General features: G+C 38.4%; 1 protein-coding gene across 3 annotated transcripts in view; it reads right to left on the reverse strand.

Moving 5' to 3' along the window:
- Nucleotides 1–17,148, reverse strand: part of INO80 (INO80 complex ATPase subunit) — a 120,208-nt gene extending 103,060 nt beyond the window's left edge. The window contains exon 1 of one of the 3 annotated variants that reach the window (XM_043471515.1): nt 16,831–17,139. The gene's annotated coding sequence lies outside the window, so the exon portion shown is untranslated. Of the gene's footprint in view, nt 1–16,830 lie in introns of all 3 variants that reach the window. The other 2 variants (XM_043471516.1, XM_043471517.1) reach the window with 2 other exon arrangements.
- Nucleotides 17,149–18,149: the final 1,001 nt, after the last annotated feature.

An 18,149-nucleotide genomic window follows, 5' to 3' on the forward strand; every position in this document is an offset into this window, starting at 1 on the left:
CCCTGATGCTGGGAAAGATTGAAGGAGGGAGGAGAAGTGGACGACAGAGGATGAGATGGTTGGATGGCATCACCAACTCAATGGACATGAGTTTGAGTAAACTCTAGGAGATGGTGATGGACAGGGAGGCCTGACATGCTGTAGTCCATGCAGTCGCAAAGAGTTGGACATGACTGAGCGACTGAACTGAACTGATAACTGTGAATGAGGAGACAGCAGAGTTTAGGATATGGATCCTTCTGTACTATCTAATGAATAAAAAACAAAAAGTGTGATGAATACAATCACCTAAAATTTAATGCTTCCAACCACAAAGAAAAATCCAGGCCAATTGTCTTCACCAGTGAATTTTACCAAACATTTAAAGTAGAATTAATACCAATCCTTCACAAAGTCTTCCAGATAACAGAAAAGAAACTCTGTGACATCTGCATTACCTTGATTTTAAAACCTGGCAAAGACATCACAAGAAAACTACAGTCAGCCCTCCATATCCCAGATAGAGCCCACGGATACAGAGGGCTGACTATTCCATTTTATAGAAGGGACCTGAACTTCCACAAATTCTGGTATTTGCAGGGGATCCTGGAATCAATCCCCCATGGGTACCAAGGAAAGACTATATAGACTATAACCCTTTTAATATAGATACAAAATCCTCAACAAGATACAGCTGACCCATGAAGAACATGGGGATTTGGGGGCACTGATCCTCCTTGCAGTTGAAAATTCACATATCATGCAGTTCTGTGCCTAAGGTTCCATATCCACAGTTCTGCATCTATGGATTCAACCAACCACAGATGGTGCAGTATGCAGTTATTTTTTCAATAATTATTTTTCATAATCCACATATAAGTGAGTCCATGCAGTTCAAACCCTTGTTTTTCAAGGGTCAACTACATCATACACAGAATCCAACAACATATAAAAAGAATTACACACCATTACTAAAGTAGAATTTATCCTAGGAATGTAAAGTTGGTGTCATACCTGCAAATCAATGTGTTACACCTCATTAAAGCACAAAATTCACTTGATCATCTCAACAGAAACAGAAAAATGATTTGACAAAATTCAACACCATTTCAAAATAAAAGTCAACAAACTAGGAACAGTCTTCACTACTGGCAGCCCAGTGTTTAAGACTCCATGCTTCCACTGCAGGGGGGCACAGGTTCCATCCCTGGCTGGAGAACTAAGATCCCACAGGCCACAGAGTGCTGCCAAAAAATAAAACTTTAAAAAAAAGGGGGGGGGGGGACTCCCTCAACCTGATAAAGGACACTGACACAAAACAGAGCTACTAACACCATACCTAACAGGCATGTTAGGGGAAGACAGGATGCTTCCCCTTTAAGATCAGGAACAAGACACGGCTGTCTGCTTTCACAACCTCTGTTCAGAGCTGGACTGAAAAGTCTAGCTAGGGCAATTAGGAAAAGGAAGGGAGGGAGGGAGAGAGTGGTGGCAGGCACCCAGATTCAAAAGAAAGAAGTAAAACTACATTTACAGATGACATGATCTTGTACATAGAGTAGATAACACTAAGGAAGGCTCTAAAAAATGATTAGAACTAATAAGCAAGCTCAGTTATCTTGTAGGATACAAGATCAAAATACAAAAATCCATTATATTTTTATATACTGGCAACGAACAATCTGAAAGAAAAACTAAGAAAATAATTCCACTTATATTATCATCAAAAAGAACAAATCCTTAACCAAAGAACTGCAAGACACTGTTGAAAGAAATTAAAAGAACTAAAAAAATGACAATATCCCACAGTTCATGGATCAAATGATTTAACATTTTTAACATGTCAACAATACACAGATTAAATTTAATTCCTATCAAAAATCCAAGCTGCCTTTTTCAAAGAAATAGACAAGCTGATTCTAAAATTCAGGGAATTCCCTGGTGATCCAGTGGTTAGAACTCAACACTTTCACTGCTGTGGTCCAGGTTTCATTGCTGGTCAGGGAACTAAGAGCCTGTAAGTCACAGTGCAGCCAAAAAAGTAAATAAAAAATAAAGTAAAATTCATATGGAAATGTAAGGGACCTAGGACAGCCAAAATAATCTTTAAAATGACAAAGTTGGAGAATTCATACTTTGATTTAAAAATTATCCACACAGCTGAAGTAGTTATTAAGCTATATGGTGCTGACATAAGGTGAGAAACATAGATCAATGGAACAACTGAGAGTCCAGAAATAAACCCTTACATTTAGAGTCAACTGATGTCCAACAAGGGTGTCAAGATAATCCAGTGGGGAAAGACCAGCCTTTTGAACAAATGGTGCAATGACAACTGTACAGCAACGTACAAAAGAATGAAGCTGGAACTCTTCCTTACACTACACACAAAAAATTAACTCAGAAGAGATCATACACCTAAATTTAAGAGCTAAAAGTATAAAACTCTTAGAAGAAAACATTAGAAAAAATCTTCATGACCTTGGATGAGGTAACAGTTTCTTAGATAATATACCAAGAGCAACAGCAACAAAAGGAAAAACAAAAGTCCAAAAAGATAAATTGGACTTATCATCTTTAGTGCTTTAAAGGATACTATCAAGAAATTGAAAATTCACTAATAGGAGAAAATACTTACAAATCATATATCTGATAAGGAATTGACTGATATCCAGAATATTTTACAAAGCTCTTAAAACACAGTAATAAAAAGGTACTCAAATTAAAAATGGACAAAGGACTTTGCTGGCAGTCAAATTAAAAATGGACAAAGAGGACTTTGCTGGCAGTCCAGTGGTTAAGACTCGGCACTTCCAGTGCAGTGGATGCAGGTTTCATGCCTGGCCAGGAAACTAGGAAGATTCCCCATGCTGTCTGGCAAAAACAATTTTTTTAATTAATTAAAAATCGGAAAAGGATGTGAATAAATATTCTTCCCAAGGGGATATTTCAATGGCTAAAAGTACATGAAAAGATGCTTCAACATCATTAGAGATCAGGAAAATACAGCGCAAATCCACAGTAAAAACCACATGGATGATTATAATAGAAAAGACAGACAGTAACAAGTGTTAGCAAAGACATACAGAAACTGGAACCTTCATACACTGCTAGCAGGAATGTAAAATGGTGCAGCCATTTAGGAAATGTCTGACAGTTTTTCAAGTAGTTGAACATATGTTTACCTTTGTCCCAGCAAATCCACTTCTAGGTATACCCAAGAGAAACGAAAATATATGTCTGCAAAAAAAGTTAAGACTAGAATCTTCATACTAATATTCACAACAGCCAAAAGGTGGAAACAACACTAATGTCCATCAACTGGATAAATGGATAAATAAAATGTGGTATATCCATACAATGGAATATTAATTGGCATTAGAAAGAGTCGGAATAAGTACTAACAGACACTGTAACACAGATGAACTTTAAAAACATTATATACTAAGTAAACAAGCCAGTCAACAAAGCCCTGGTATTGTTTGATTAATTTATGAGGTATCCAGAACCGGCAGCTCCACAGGAAACAAAAAGTGATCAGTGACTGTGTGGGACAGGAAGTTGGGACAGGGTTAAGCAGGGGCTTCTCTGGTGGCTCAGTGGTGAAGAACCCACCAGCCAAAGCAGGAGGCACAAGAGACCCAAGTTCAATGCCTGGCTCGGGCAGATTCCCCTGGAGAAGGAAATGGCAACCCACCCCAGTATTCCTGCCTGACTTTTTCCATGGATAGAGAAGCCTGCCGGGATACAGTCCACATGGGGTCTCAAAAGAGTCAGATACTACCTAGTGACTAAACAGCAAGTGGGGAATGGAATGTGACTGCTAATAAACAGAGGTTTCTTTGGGAGCTGATGAAAAGGTTCTGACACTAAGGTGACTATTGCCAACTCTGTGAATAAATTAAAACCAATGAATACACTAAAATTATATACATTTTAAATGGTTACTTTTATCAACCAGAAATTATATCTCAATAAATGTTACAAAGCGTCATTTCTGCACAGAAAAAAAGTTTAAAAGTAAGCAAAAATTATTTGCAACACTATACAAATTTAAATATCATATGGAGGGTTCTTACAAAATTCTAACAGTAGTAGAATACCTCTAGCCCACAGAACCTACTGGATAATTTTGCTTAAAAAGATTGTTACTATTATTATCCCACTTAAGGTAAGGAACCAAAGTCTTACATGTTAAGTAACTAACTTGCTCAAGTTCATACCACTTTAATAGGGAATGTGGATTTGAATCCAAACAATCTGACTCCTGAGTCCTCACCTTAAACTAGAAGACTATAAGACTAGAAATTTACTATATAAAGGGAATCATACCACATGGGGTCACAAAGAGTCGGACACAACTGAGTGACTGAACAATAACAAATACTGTATATATACTTTTGTATCTGAATTCTTTGAGGTTTTCTTAGTATGTTTCTGAGATTCATCCATGTTACTACATACAGTTCAGTCCTTTTTGTTGCTGAATCAGATTCCATTACAAGAATGAATATAATCACAATTTATCTATTCACTTGTCGATGGATATTTGGGTTTTCATTTCTCTTTGGGTAAATTCTGAGGAATAGGACTGCTAGGTTATAGGTAAGTATATGCTTATCCTTAAAAGAAACCACCAAACAACTTTCCAAAGTTGTTCTACTATTTTACACTCCCCGCCCCCGCCCCTAGTTGCTTCCCATCTTTGTCAACACTTTGTATTATAATATCATCTCACCGTGGTTTCAATTTGTACATCCCTGATGACTGTTGAGTACCTTTTCATACGCTTAATGGCCATTTGTATAAATTCCTTTGTGAAATGTCTTTTAAAGTTTTTCAATCACCTTTCAGAAAATTTCAGTCTTTTTATTACTGAGTTATATAAGTTCTTGATATATCAGAGATATAATTCTTTTGTCAGGTTTATGTATTACTATAACATCCTTCATGTACATTCTCTCCTAATTCATCTAAAGATTTCTCAATCAAATTCCAGTTTTTGAAGAGACTGACAAGCTCAGTCTAAACTTTTTATGGAAATACAAAGGATGCAGAATAGTCCAAACAAGTTTAGAAAAGATGGCTGAAGTTGGGAGTTCACTGAAACTTTCAGTAAGTCTTGAAATCAGTGTAGTCAGATGGTGCTGCATTGGCAGAGGATAGACAAATCAACAGCACAGATTAAGAGTTCAGAAAGAGATCCATACTTACACAGTCACACTGTTCTTGACAAAGGCACTAAACAATTCAATAGGGAAAGGAAGGTTTTTTTTTGACAAATGGTACTGGAACAACTGGAGATCTAATATGGGGGTGGGTGGGGGAGGAGAGATTGAACTTCAAACACCTACACTTCATATCATACACAAAAGTGATGTGAGAGACAAATCAGACTTAAATAAAGTTAAAATGATAAAGCTTCTAAAAGAAAACATAAGAACATATCCTTGTGATTTTAGAGTAGGTAAAAATTTAATAGATAGGGCACACAGGAAGTACTAAATACAAAAGAAAATACTGATAAACTGACTTCATCAAAATTAAAAACTTCTGCATTTAAAAAAACTAGTTAGTCCTTCTTTGCTTGGTTTCATTCTTTATCAGTTTGCAACAGTATTTTTAAAAAAAATCAGTCTGCAGAGAAAGGGTATTACTGCAAATTATATGTAATCAGACGCAGTGGCCCTCTTTGCCATATCCACACCAAATAAAGGTACAAATTCCCTCTAACACAAAAGCCTTACCAGGATTCTCAGGTAAGTCTGTTGGGTTCCAAGGCCACTCAGAATTACTCTAGAAGATCCTCATTACACTTTCCCTTTTGCTCTTCAGATTAGGATTCAATTTCTAGCCACTGCCCTTAAGGTATTTTTTATATTTCTCCAGTACCAGGTAACACAGATATTAAAAGTTCCCATTAACATATGCTATGCTTAACCAGTATTCCTTACTGTTAAAATATCTTCCCTAACTGTCCAATATTTTACAGGCAGCAACAATTTACTGTAGACTTATACTGTAGACTTATGTACAGTATACTTAAGTACTGTATACTTATACTGTATACTGTATAACCAGTATTCCTTACTGTTACAATATCTTCCCTAACTCTCCAATATTTTACAGGCAGCAACAATTTACTCTATACTTAAATGGGCCAACAAAGTAACTCCCATTTCTCTTAGTTGGATCTGCTATCATTGTGATTGTTCTTTACCCTAGGTCTTTCTGTATTACCTTATTATCTGTTGTTTACTAAGAAATCATATGCAATATCAGAAGTAGTTGGAAGTTTAGGACCTGAATACTCCCCTCTTTGGTTCACAATGTGGATCCTTGTACTAATGCACAAAGTACAACAAAAACTGCTTTTCTTTAGTTTCCTTTTTAAACATTCACAAATAATTAAAATGGATTAAATTTGCAGAATATAAAAAATACAGGGAAAATAATCCAAATTCCAAAATACATAATCTGTATAATATACTGATAAGAAATTTAATAAAAAAAAAGAAATTTAATAAAATTCTCATTTAAATCACTTTTTCCCTACCCAATAAAACGTCTTTGTATCATTCCATTTAGCTGAAATGAAGATTACCAGCAACTTCTTTCCATTACTATTAAATATTATATAGTTTATATTTTATAAACTATTAAAACCTATTAAAATATCATTTAGCAATTCTACAAAAAATAATCGAGGTAAAATTTTTTTCTCATGCATGTTTTCAAAGAGTAAGAGTAATTAGGTTCTACAGGCATTTATTTCCTGCCCACCATAATTATACAACTTTAACAAAAAATAGTCAATGGCTCAGCCAAAAAACATTTCTGCATTCACTGAAACATTTCACATAACCTCAACCATAAAAAAAAACTTTCAAAGCCAGCCTCAGTGGGAAGTAAAACTCTTGTTACGGCGTGATGAGAGGACGACAAGGGACCTATAACAGAATAAGAGCACCCTAGTGTGCGGGGCTTTTCTGTTCTAGATGCTTTAATAACACTAGCTCATTTAATCCTCACAGTAATGTAACGTGTATTCCCATTTTAGTTAGGTTAAATAACTTGCCAGAGCTAGAATTAGAACTCAGATGTACTACCAGTGACTCAAAAGCCCCAATTTTTTACCACCCAATTCTTTACCACAGACTCTGCTATGATAAAATAAGAGAGAGACAAGAGTGATCCTGTGAGTGGGTCTGCCCATGACAGTTCAATTTTATGCCTGTTGTCTGAAACATGATTACCAACATTCTCGCCTCACTTCCCAAAGTATCCAGTTTGAACAGTATTTGGTCACTGTACACATGGCAAGTTAAGAGGAAAATAAATCATTAGGTACTCTTTAAATATTCTAGTTGAACCTAAACTTTCCATTCAAACCACTGAATATGCACTAAAAAGTTAAAAGAAGCCACTATGTCCCAGAACTGAACTAAACAGGAGGGAAAAACCTTGTCCTCCAAGAGCACAGGCTGACAGAGCCCTCTACATAGGCTGACAGAAGGCCAGAAAGCACCTGCTCACCCAAAGGAACAGTTCGTACTATAAGAGCATAGGAATAATTTAATAAACCTAAGGTTTCCCCAAATCAAAGTTTGCGAGACAAAAATTACACCTGCATGGGTTTTTCGGGGGGGGGCGGGGGGGGGGGAGGAACTGGGGAGAGGACGGTTCTTGCCACTCAGCTTGCGGAATCTGAGTTCCTCAACAAGGGATGGTCCTTGGGTCCCTACATCTGCACTTTAAATGGAATGAAGAACTCCTGGCTAAAAAATTATGGCCCTTCCAGAGTTCTAAAATGGCAAAGAGATTGGCTTATCTTATAGGTATATTGTGAGAAAGAAAAAGCACTTTTCCATGTTTACGTTTCCCTACTTTTGTTCCTCAATAAAATCAGAATATATACCAAAATGAAGTGTCTTTTCAAGGATGACGTCAATTACAATGCATTTGCTTTCTTCTAGGTAAAGAATCATTTCAGCTTCCTAGAATAGCATCTTCATCAAGACAGGGAACAAACTGCATTTTTATCAGAATAATAAAAGACGTAAATTACTAGCACAACTGCCTATAGGGAGTTCTGTGATATACACCACAGACATGACATCTGGTCAAACAAGTTTAATCCCCGTTAATTAAGAATTAATTAGAGTCAAAATCAAAAAAATCCAAAAGGGAGGAAATGCTTCCTGAGGTAGCCAGTGGACCTTTCACATGGTAATTTCTTTTTTTTTTTTTTTCACATGGTAATTTAAAAAAAAAATTGTTTTATGTTAGGCTATGTTAGAGGTCCTTAGTAGATTTCACAAGTCTTCTGGTGAAAAGAACCCAAACTAAATTAATGACAACATATCAAATTAAAAATTTGAAAACAAAGCTAAAGATTCCTCTTATTGAAGAATTAGTGACTTTAACAACTTTCACAGCTAAATTCATGACAACACTTACCTTTTTCAGGGAGTGAGATAGCTGAGAAATATATGCACCAGTAAAAGGGAAATTAAAGAACTGAATCCACAGCCCCAAAATCTTGAGCAATTCAGTTTATTTCTCATCAAAGGGAAGTTAACATTAGCTTACTTGATGGATATTTGCGAAAAATAGAGATTCTCATAAAGAGCTGCGATAACTTAGCTATCAGTTCCATATAGTTAACTGTCCATTATTACAAAATAGTGACAGCTTATTATTGAGAATAAAAGGTAAGAGACATTCATAACCAGCCAATATTATAAAATTGACTTTTCTCTTTAGTTTCCCTGTACCAAGAGTCAGTTTTCATTTTGGGGGTGAATACAGTTAACTAGGGTGGGTCGTAACACAGAACTGTGTAAAACTGTCTTCACCAAAGTCAGTCTGAGAAATCAAAGTTCAGGTAATTCATCTTGGCAATGAACCATCTGTAAACAAGCATGAGGTGAATTGTATACTAAACAGCTCTTGCTTTTCAACTGTATTTCAGTCACTTAAGATGTGATGTTTTTATTAACACCAAATAGAATTACTTTCATTACTTTCATTTTATAATATACACAGATATTATAAACAAGGCAAGTATGTTTACACCAAACTAGGTGTCCAATAAACACTTTTTTAACTATTCAAGAAGCTTGGGGGTGAGGGAACTTCATCACAAGTAATTCCAATTGAGAATTCAAATTTTTTATTTTGTTGCATCAAATGCAATAAGACTATGTACACACATTCTACTGAAAACCAGATGCCATTTTATTTGCATATGCACTTTATATATACATTCACATATTTAATTCTTTTATGACATAGACAACACTATAATCCTTATTTTACAGACAAAAAAAAACTTAAGCTTAAGGTCTCCCCTAAGGTCACACAGCCAAAAGTGACAGAGCCAAGACTGGAATCCAACAAGTCTGACTCCAAACTCCCACATATTTAACTATTCCAATATTGTCTGAAGGACCTCCAACAAGCAGAGGCTCCAAGGGCATAAAGCCATGCTAATGAAGTATTCCAAGCAGTATATTCATTTATTCAATCATTTATTTAGACCAATATAGAGTCATAAATATTGATTTTATGTTATGGGTTATAATCCAATGCTGCTTTATTTTGCTGCTCAAATCGTTGCGTTTTGGCCACTGGGAGCTTCTCAGTTGGTCCCTGCGCCCCTCTGACACATCCTCAGCAATGTGGAATGGTGGTGGTGGGAGCTGTAGCACTTCCTTACCTTCTTGCACAAGATGCTCCAGGCTCATCTTGTAGATTTCCTGTATCAAACCTAGAGTTAGCTATTTCTCCAAGGAGCTCCAGTTCCTTTTATTACATAATGGTATAAGAAAACAAGATGTGGGTACTAGGTGTACTCCTAGGTTTTTAACCTTCTCTGCACAGAGCACAGAAATATACCTATGTGTATATAAACCCATGTTATGTATGTGCCTCTAAAAATTTCTATATGCAACCACCTCTACCTATATCAAGCTAAATACAGATTCATACTGATGACTCCAACTTTAATCCATCACCACAAAGATTGTACTAGCCTCCTCCCCTTGATTATCTGTAAATTCTTACTCTGACAGTAAGTAGTCTGTCTCCCACCATTCATTTATTTAATTGTTTAATTGCACTCTCTCTATATTTCAGTATCACAATTAAGTGGTAATCTCATAGAACACAATTGTAACAATTAGACTACAGTGCTCATAAGCAGTTCCTTAAGGGTCCACTCATTTCCAAGGTTACTTAGGTTAGCAATTCCCTCCTCCTAATTTTAATAAGGTGGTTTCATACATTTATAATACTATTATATTCTCCTTTCACAATCCACATTTCTTCCTGGAATCCTTCAACCTCCGAAATGATTTTCGCTTAATTTGGACATATTGAAGTTTACTCTGTGCTATAAAGACCCTGCGAGTTTGGCAAATGCATAATGTCATGCATCCACCACTACTGTAGCCAACAGAATAATTTTATCAAGCAGTATTTTAAATGAATCAAATGGTATTACAATCCTCTATGGAAGCAGCATTGTTCGGTAGAAAGAGAAGGTGAAGTCAAGAACTTCAAGTTTAATGCTACTGACAAGCCATACAGACTTTAAGAATAACAGCTATATGTATGACAAAACCCACTGGAAAAAATAAATAAATAAATAAATAACTTCAAAAAAAAAAAAAAAAAAGAATAACAGCTATCCTTTCAGGGTCCCAAGAGTCTCACTGTAAAATGAGGGAGTTTCAACTAGATGACAATAATTTATAGCATTTATTAAACACTTGGTATCAGGGATGATGCTAAGCACTTCACATGGATTATTTCATTTATTTCTAACAACTCTACATATAAAGTAAATACTTTTATGTATTATCCCTATTGAAATGATGGAATTAAAAGCTTAATATTAACTAGCATAAGATCACCTAGCCAGAGAGTTACAGAGCCAAGCCTCTAGAACAGGAATTGGCATGCCCTCCATGTCAAACCCAGCCTGCTGCCCACTTTTATAAATGCTGACAGATAAGAATGGTTTTTACATTTTGAAGTAACTGGGGAAAATTCAGGACACATGAAAATTATATGAAATTACAATTTCAGTGCCCATAAAGTTTTACTGGAAAACAGCCCCACTCATTCATTTACATATTGACTACGGCTGCTTTCACAATACAATAGCAGACATGAGTAGCTGAGACAGAGAAAGCATGACCAGCAAAGCCTAAGATTTATTATTTGACCCTTTACAGAAAACCTTTCCCAAGCCCTACTGTAGAGTCTGGCTTACTATTATTTTCTAAGAATGATTCTAAAAACAGGCAAATTATTACTAACATTAGAATGACAACCTGGACAGAAATATTTTAGACCCTGAACTAAAAAGTTTAATGTTGTAAAACATCATCTCTTTGAGCTATAATTTTAAATAGAAAGATATTTCTATCTACTGGTATTCATTACATAAACACAAGATTAATGCATTGTAAAGATTTTCTTTTTTTTTTTTTTTAGCTTTTTCTTTACTGATGTATTTTTACCTGTTATCTAAACAAAGATGAGAGATATTTTCTATTCATAATAAAAAGTTTCTTATTTCAATACTTTACAAACTAAAACTCTAGATTAAACTGTCAAAACAAAATGGTACTTACAATTATAGCTAACGCTTGTTGAGAGCACCCTTTGCCAGGTTCCACTGTAAGAATTTTTAGGTCTCTGTGAGCAAGTGAGTGAGTGAAGTAGGTATTTCTATTATCTTAATTTAAAAGATGAATAAACTGAGGCTTAAACAGCTTTCCAGCGGCAACACCGTTAATAAGAGAGCTAAAATTTGAACCCAGGTCATCTGGCTCTAGGATCTAAAAGGGGTCTGGCTACACTACAAGGCCACTGGATGACAATGCTTCTGTTAACAAGGCAGATTAGAACCTTTAAACAAATGAAAAGAAAGTTGCACTATATTAAACAAAAAACCTAAGTACTAGTAATTTATACCAGCACCTCAAGAGAAACATTTAAGTTTATACTTTTACACTTATCCATGGCACCCTGGGGCTTCCCTGGTGATTAGTGGTAAAGAATTCACCTGCCAATGCAGAAGATGTGGGTTCAATACCTGGGTCAAGAAGATCCTCTGGAGAAGGAAATGGCAACCCACTCCAATATTCTTCCTTGGGAAATCCCATGGACAGAGAAGCCTGGAAGGCTATATAGTCCACGGGGTTGCAAAAGAGTCAGACACGGCTTAGTGACTAAACAACAAACAAAAAATGGCATCCTAAGACTTTGTACAATTCTGTTTCTCTTTGCAGAGCCCCTCTGTACGCTCCACACATAAACATGTTGTTCAGAAACTAAGTCAAATACGATTTTTTTGCAACCCCATGGACTGTAGCCCACCAGGATCCTCTGGCCATGGGATTTCCCAGGCAAGAAGACTGGAGTGGGTTGCCATTTCCTTCTCCAGTATATATACATACAATTGGATTAATTCACTTGTACACACCCAACAGAGTCTTACCACAGGCCCTGAGTGTGGCAGATGCTCAACAAATCACTGCTGGGCGGATCAAAGCACATTCAATATGTGTTCAATAAATAAATATTGAGTGAATGAATGAACAGAATAAGGAGTTTCATAAACCATTAGGTTCAAGTATCATTAAATGGTTGTTGACCTGAAATGAACTAGGGATGGAAAAGTCTCTGGCTTTGTAACATTTAAATTGGGTCTGGTCTGTTCATGAGCTTTAACCACTTTCTGTGTTATTAAGTTTCATAAACAAACCACTCATTATACACCTATCTAACAATATTCATCTTTCAAGCTATTTCTAATTTTCCAGATTAACAATTTAATAACAGTCCATCTCAGTCTTCATCACTCCATTGTGAAGTCAAATTTATCCTCATATGAAAGCCTCACTGTTGCCTTCATTATTTATACTGGAAATTTCCCTCCTGCTTAATTTGTTCTTCTTTGAGGTGTAATAATTTAAGTCTAAGAGTGAATGCACTGTGGTTTTCTACCAAGATAACACAAATACAGTCCATTTCTAAATTTTATTTTTCATCTCTCTCTCTCAGGAGTGATTTTCTTAAACATTTATTTATTTACTTATTAGACACAACATAACACATGCGGGATCTTAGCTCCCCAAGAATTGGACCCGTGCCTCCTGCAGTGAAGCATGAAGTCTTAAACCACTGGACCAACAGGGAAGTTCCAGGAGTGACAAACAGGTTGACAGCCTTTCTGGTAATATTCAGACAACAATCTCAGAGATAAACTGACCACTTGGCCTAGCATTGCTTTTACCATATTGATGTTCTCTAGCCATTTTTCTGTTTATGCACAAGGAATGAAAGATTTACCCAGTTTATCCTTCTCAGTTAACTAACTTCTTGCCCAGAAAAGGTAGCTGTCACATGCAAGCCCAAAGGCAGCTTATCTGTTTATATTTATAAGAAATATGAATCATTTTAGTACCAGTACAAAAAGGTGAACAATATACATGAATACCCTGAGAAAACCCTATATGCCATCCATGTTCTTTTCCTACTGCGTAAGTTTCCTCTTCCAAATCAAAACTAAATGTATGTTAAAGTTTTTGATATGTTCTTCAAAGGTGAAAATAAACTAACATTTCTCAATATGCTGTCTTATAGTTGATATGTCATTTAATCTCAGAAGTGAAAATTATTTTACCTGTTTTACAAATACGGAGAACTGAAACAAAAAGTTCACTGACTTATTCAGTGCTACGCGGGACTCAAACTCAAGTCTTTTTAAGTTCAAAACCAATGTCTATTATACAACCAGGTTTCTCTTCAGCTAAATTATCACTCACTTTTCCCCTAAAAAGTCCTGTTCACACGAATGCAAATTTGAGCCAACAATCCTACTTCTTAAAAAAAAAAAAAAAAAAACACTGGTTTGATGCATATAAAGTGACTTAGCTACATGTTGGACTCTCCAGGGCAAAGGCTCTTTAAACTAGGGCCCAGGAAGTTGGATGGAAAAAAATGTACATCCTTATTTTCACTAACCTATAACCGAAATTTAACATTTTCTTCAATTCTGAACGTAGTTCCCGTAGCATACCACAGTGGTATTAGCAGGACCAACACTAGTTGTTAAAACGTGAACTATATTTTATACATTTGAAAACTCAAATTCTGAGAAGGGGTTCACAGGTTTCTTTAGACAATAAAGGGGTTCAAAGCACATAAATAATGTAAGGATACTGCTCTGACGCCATCACACAGTTACCAAAGCTTGGTAATGAAGGTTTACAAAGGCACGTCACACAGCTTACTCATTGTCTTTTAGTCAGTTTAAAATACGGGGAATTCCCTGGTGGTCCAGTGGTTAGGACTCTGCTTTCACAGTCAAGGGCTCAGGTTCAGTCCCTGGCTGGGGAACTAAAATACCACAAGATGCATGCCAAATTTTAAAGAAAAAAAGGGACAGCATTTAATCCCAGTGATTTTTTTCACATCTAATTTGTCAATGACGTTGGCTATTACTGATATCCTACTTCTGACCTAACACATATGGAAATCTCTCTTACGTACTTACAAAACCCAGGCATTAAACTTCTTTGTGACCAACTTTTCAACTCTAAGCAAACCTACTGTACTACAATTAGCAAGCGAATCCAGTGCTTCTACAACAGAAATTTCTCATCTAATACACAGCCATGGCTCAAACATTTAGGTCCCTTCACTCCCCCAACTCATATGCTGAAATCCTAACTGCCAAGGTGACGGTATGAGGTAGAACAGGAGCCCTGGTGATTAGATCAGTGCCCATATAAGGTATTTAGTAAGTATTAACGGCTATGCGCTTCTCAGTCTTCTGCAGGCTACGACCTAGTGTATCAAAATCCATGTGCTTAAGAAACAAACCTGTCACCAACTCCACTTATTTTCCTACACAAATTCAAAGTTTCCTATTAATCTTATCCAATTCCTACCAATCTTATCCAAATCTTATCCACTCTAAAACTCAATGCATCCCAGCATTTGTATTTTGTGTGAACTTTATGTTGACGTGTTAAATCCCCAAGCCAGTTTTAACCTTGTGGGCAGAAAAGATGCCTATTAGTCCTTTCCTAGTTCTGTGTCTACACAAGTTAACAGCAGTCAAAAACTGTTTAAGGATACCTTCCCTTGGTAGTACCATGACAAACTTTCACTAAGTGAAATTATAACATCACAGTTTAGGGTCTGTAGCTGAGACAGAATCACATTTGTACCTTGATGTACTCAAAATGTTTTTATTAGTCATAAAATTTCTAATCATATTTGTGCTCTTAACATTAGTTTTTTCCTATTAAAAAACACAGACCTTTAAAAATTGATTTGGATTCTTCTGAAACAAATTGTAGAGGAAAAGAACATAGTAAACTAAAACAACGGAATTTAATTCTTAAAAATACAAATTTATTTTAGAATCTAGTTAAGTATGTGACTTTTACCATATATAATAACCAAATAAATGTTTTATAGGAAGAGCTTGAGAATCTCAAGAATAAAACACAACCAGAATTGGAACACTAGTTGGCAACAAAAAGAAACAAAGTCCTGATACATGCTACAACATGAAAGAGCCTTGGGAACATGGTTAAGTGAAAGAAGATAGCCACAAAAGGACACATATTGTATGATTCTGTTTATATGAAATATCCAGAGTAGGCAAATCTACAAAAACAGAAAAGAGATTAGTGATAGCTAGGAGTTGGGTGAAGAAAAGGGAGTAACTGTTAAGGGGGCTTCTTTTTGGCGTGATCAGTTAGTTAAGATAGGGCACTGTGCTAGCTCTACAACTCGATTCGTAGGCTAAAAATCATGGAACTGTACACTTTAAAAGGTGGAGCTTTTTTAATATCTCAGTAAAGGTGTTACTTTAAAAATGAATAATAAAAAGCCGCCACTTGTAAACCACAGTGAAAATTCCTTTTGGGAAAGGAAATCATGAAAGTCATTGATTGGAAAAGCAAGCTGGTTACCTGAGATGTTAGCAAAGTCAACCACCTCATTTCTTCTTCCATTCTACCAACAAGTACACGAACATACAACTAGACAGTGTTTGATTCAAAGAATTCGGCAGATCGGGCTGTTAAACTAAAATAGTGAGTGCCTTCTTAGAACCTCTCACTCCTAAACTGTAGGGGGCTTCCACCCTAGCTGATTACGGAAGTAGTAGTTTTCAACAGCGACCTCAAGAAAGAACGTCAAATTGGATGACACTTGCCTAGACGCCCTACAAAGGCCAAAAAGCCTAGAAGGGGTGACACCTACACACTCCTAAGTGTGCGCACGTGTTAGGCTGCACCCAGCCAACACCAACAAGCAAAATGGACCATTCACCCAGATCCCAACTCGCACCCATAAACTGACACACTATCCAGCCCTTAGAGCTCATTTGTTTAAAAGGACAGACACAGCAGTCCACACCGGGTTCCCACTCGAGCCCAACCAGCCCCTGCCCTGCCCCACCCCACCCCCAAACCCACACACGTGTTAGCCGACACCGCCCCACCGGGTCCCACGTGCACCTGGTCTAACACACTCCTCACGTGTGGGCGCCCCACGGGCTTTCTCGGCTGGCCGAGGTCACCGCGTGACCCCTGGTCTCCAGAGGTAGGAGAGAGTAAGAACAAGGCCGAGATCCCTGAGGTCCCAACCCTGCGAGGAGTGTCCACACCCATCCTCCCTACTAACCCCAACAAATCCCAGGGCCGGGGGCGACGGCCCCTTTAAGACGCGGCCCAGTCGTCGCCCACAGAGAGGGGCGCAACGGGGCCTACACAACCCCCCCTCCGTTCGTCCGCCCACGTCTAGTCGCCTCACCTCGGGCCGCCGGGCCCCGCCGCCGCGGCGGCGGCGGAGGGGGGGCGGGGTGCGGGCGGGGTCCGGAGGGGGGGGTCGCCCCGCTGACGGTGGAGCCGCGGTTCGCTCTCTGAGGCCGTGGGACGGTGACTGCGTTGGGCGTGGACGCTCCTAGCTCGCTCCTTCGGCGGCTCCTGGGACCCCAAGATGGCGGCGGCGCTGAGGCGGCTGCGGGCGCTGGGCCGGCGGCGGCGGCGGCCACTTTCACTCACTGAGAGGAGCGGAGCAGGGACACGGGGAGCCATGGCGGGGGGGAGGAGAGGCGCCATAGCCAGGCCAGAACAATCGAGCCGCTACTCAGTAGGCTTACCCCCGCCCCGCCCACGCTCACTGCTCGTCGCCAGCCCGTGGCCGTCCGCAGTGCCGCTGCCGTCGGCCTCGTGCAGCTCGCACCCCGCCGCTGCCGCCTGACACCCCGCGCGGACCGGGGTTCGGGGGAAGACTCTGATCCATGCCATCTGATGGCAGATTGGTCGGGGCTGGGACTGGCGAAGATTGCCGAAAGGCGGCGGGGAGGAGGAGGAGGATGTCATCGCTAGAGTGAGCAAGCAGATCTCGCGGGAGCAAATGTCGCGAGACCTCTCTGATCTGCAACCGCCAAAGAAAGGTTACTTTTCCCGGAAGTAACGTCAGTCCAAACGGCCCGGGATCCTGGGAATGTTTGTTGCTGCAGATGGAAGTGGGAGGGTACTTGTGATTAGTTTGTTAACGGCTACCAAACACTGCTCAGTTCACTTGAGGAAATGTGTAGGCTCAGGTGTTATATTTTACATTGTTTTTGGTCCCTTTGGGCAGGATTGTATATTGTAGGGAAGGCCCTGCTCTGTAGGACCACTCTTAACACAGTAGTTTGGAGCTCCACTTTGGGCTCAGCAACCAAAACTGCGATGCTGTGGCACAGCTGGGCAAGGTACCTAAGTGAAGGCTTTAGGATTCAAGCACCTGGGAATACACAGACCCGTCATCAGAAATGTCTCAGTATTCTAACACCCACCCAATGAGCCTCCGAAAAGGGAGTAATTTACCTGTCTCTGCCAACTCAACAGTTTGCACCCTCTGCTGCCCACATTTACTAAAATTAATGCAACTCAGTTACCAGCATCTGTGATGAGAAGTACCTAGTGTACAGTCTAATTGCAGGTAAGGATTAGAAGAACTTAATGAAAGTTAACTGTTTCATTTCCCTCATGTCTCATGGTTTAATTCATTTAATTCTGGCCCTTAGCATTTAAACAAAACAACATTTGTTAAAGTCATAAGTAGCCTTCTTGTGCCAAATT

The sequence above is a fragment of the Cervus canadensis genome, chromosome 6 (assembly GCF_019320065.1).
Source record: "Cervus canadensis isolate Bull #8, Minnesota chromosome 6, ASM1932006v1, whole genome shotgun sequence".
Lineage (NCBI taxonomy): Eukaryota > Metazoa > Chordata > Mammalia > Artiodactyla > Cervidae > Cervus > Cervus canadensis.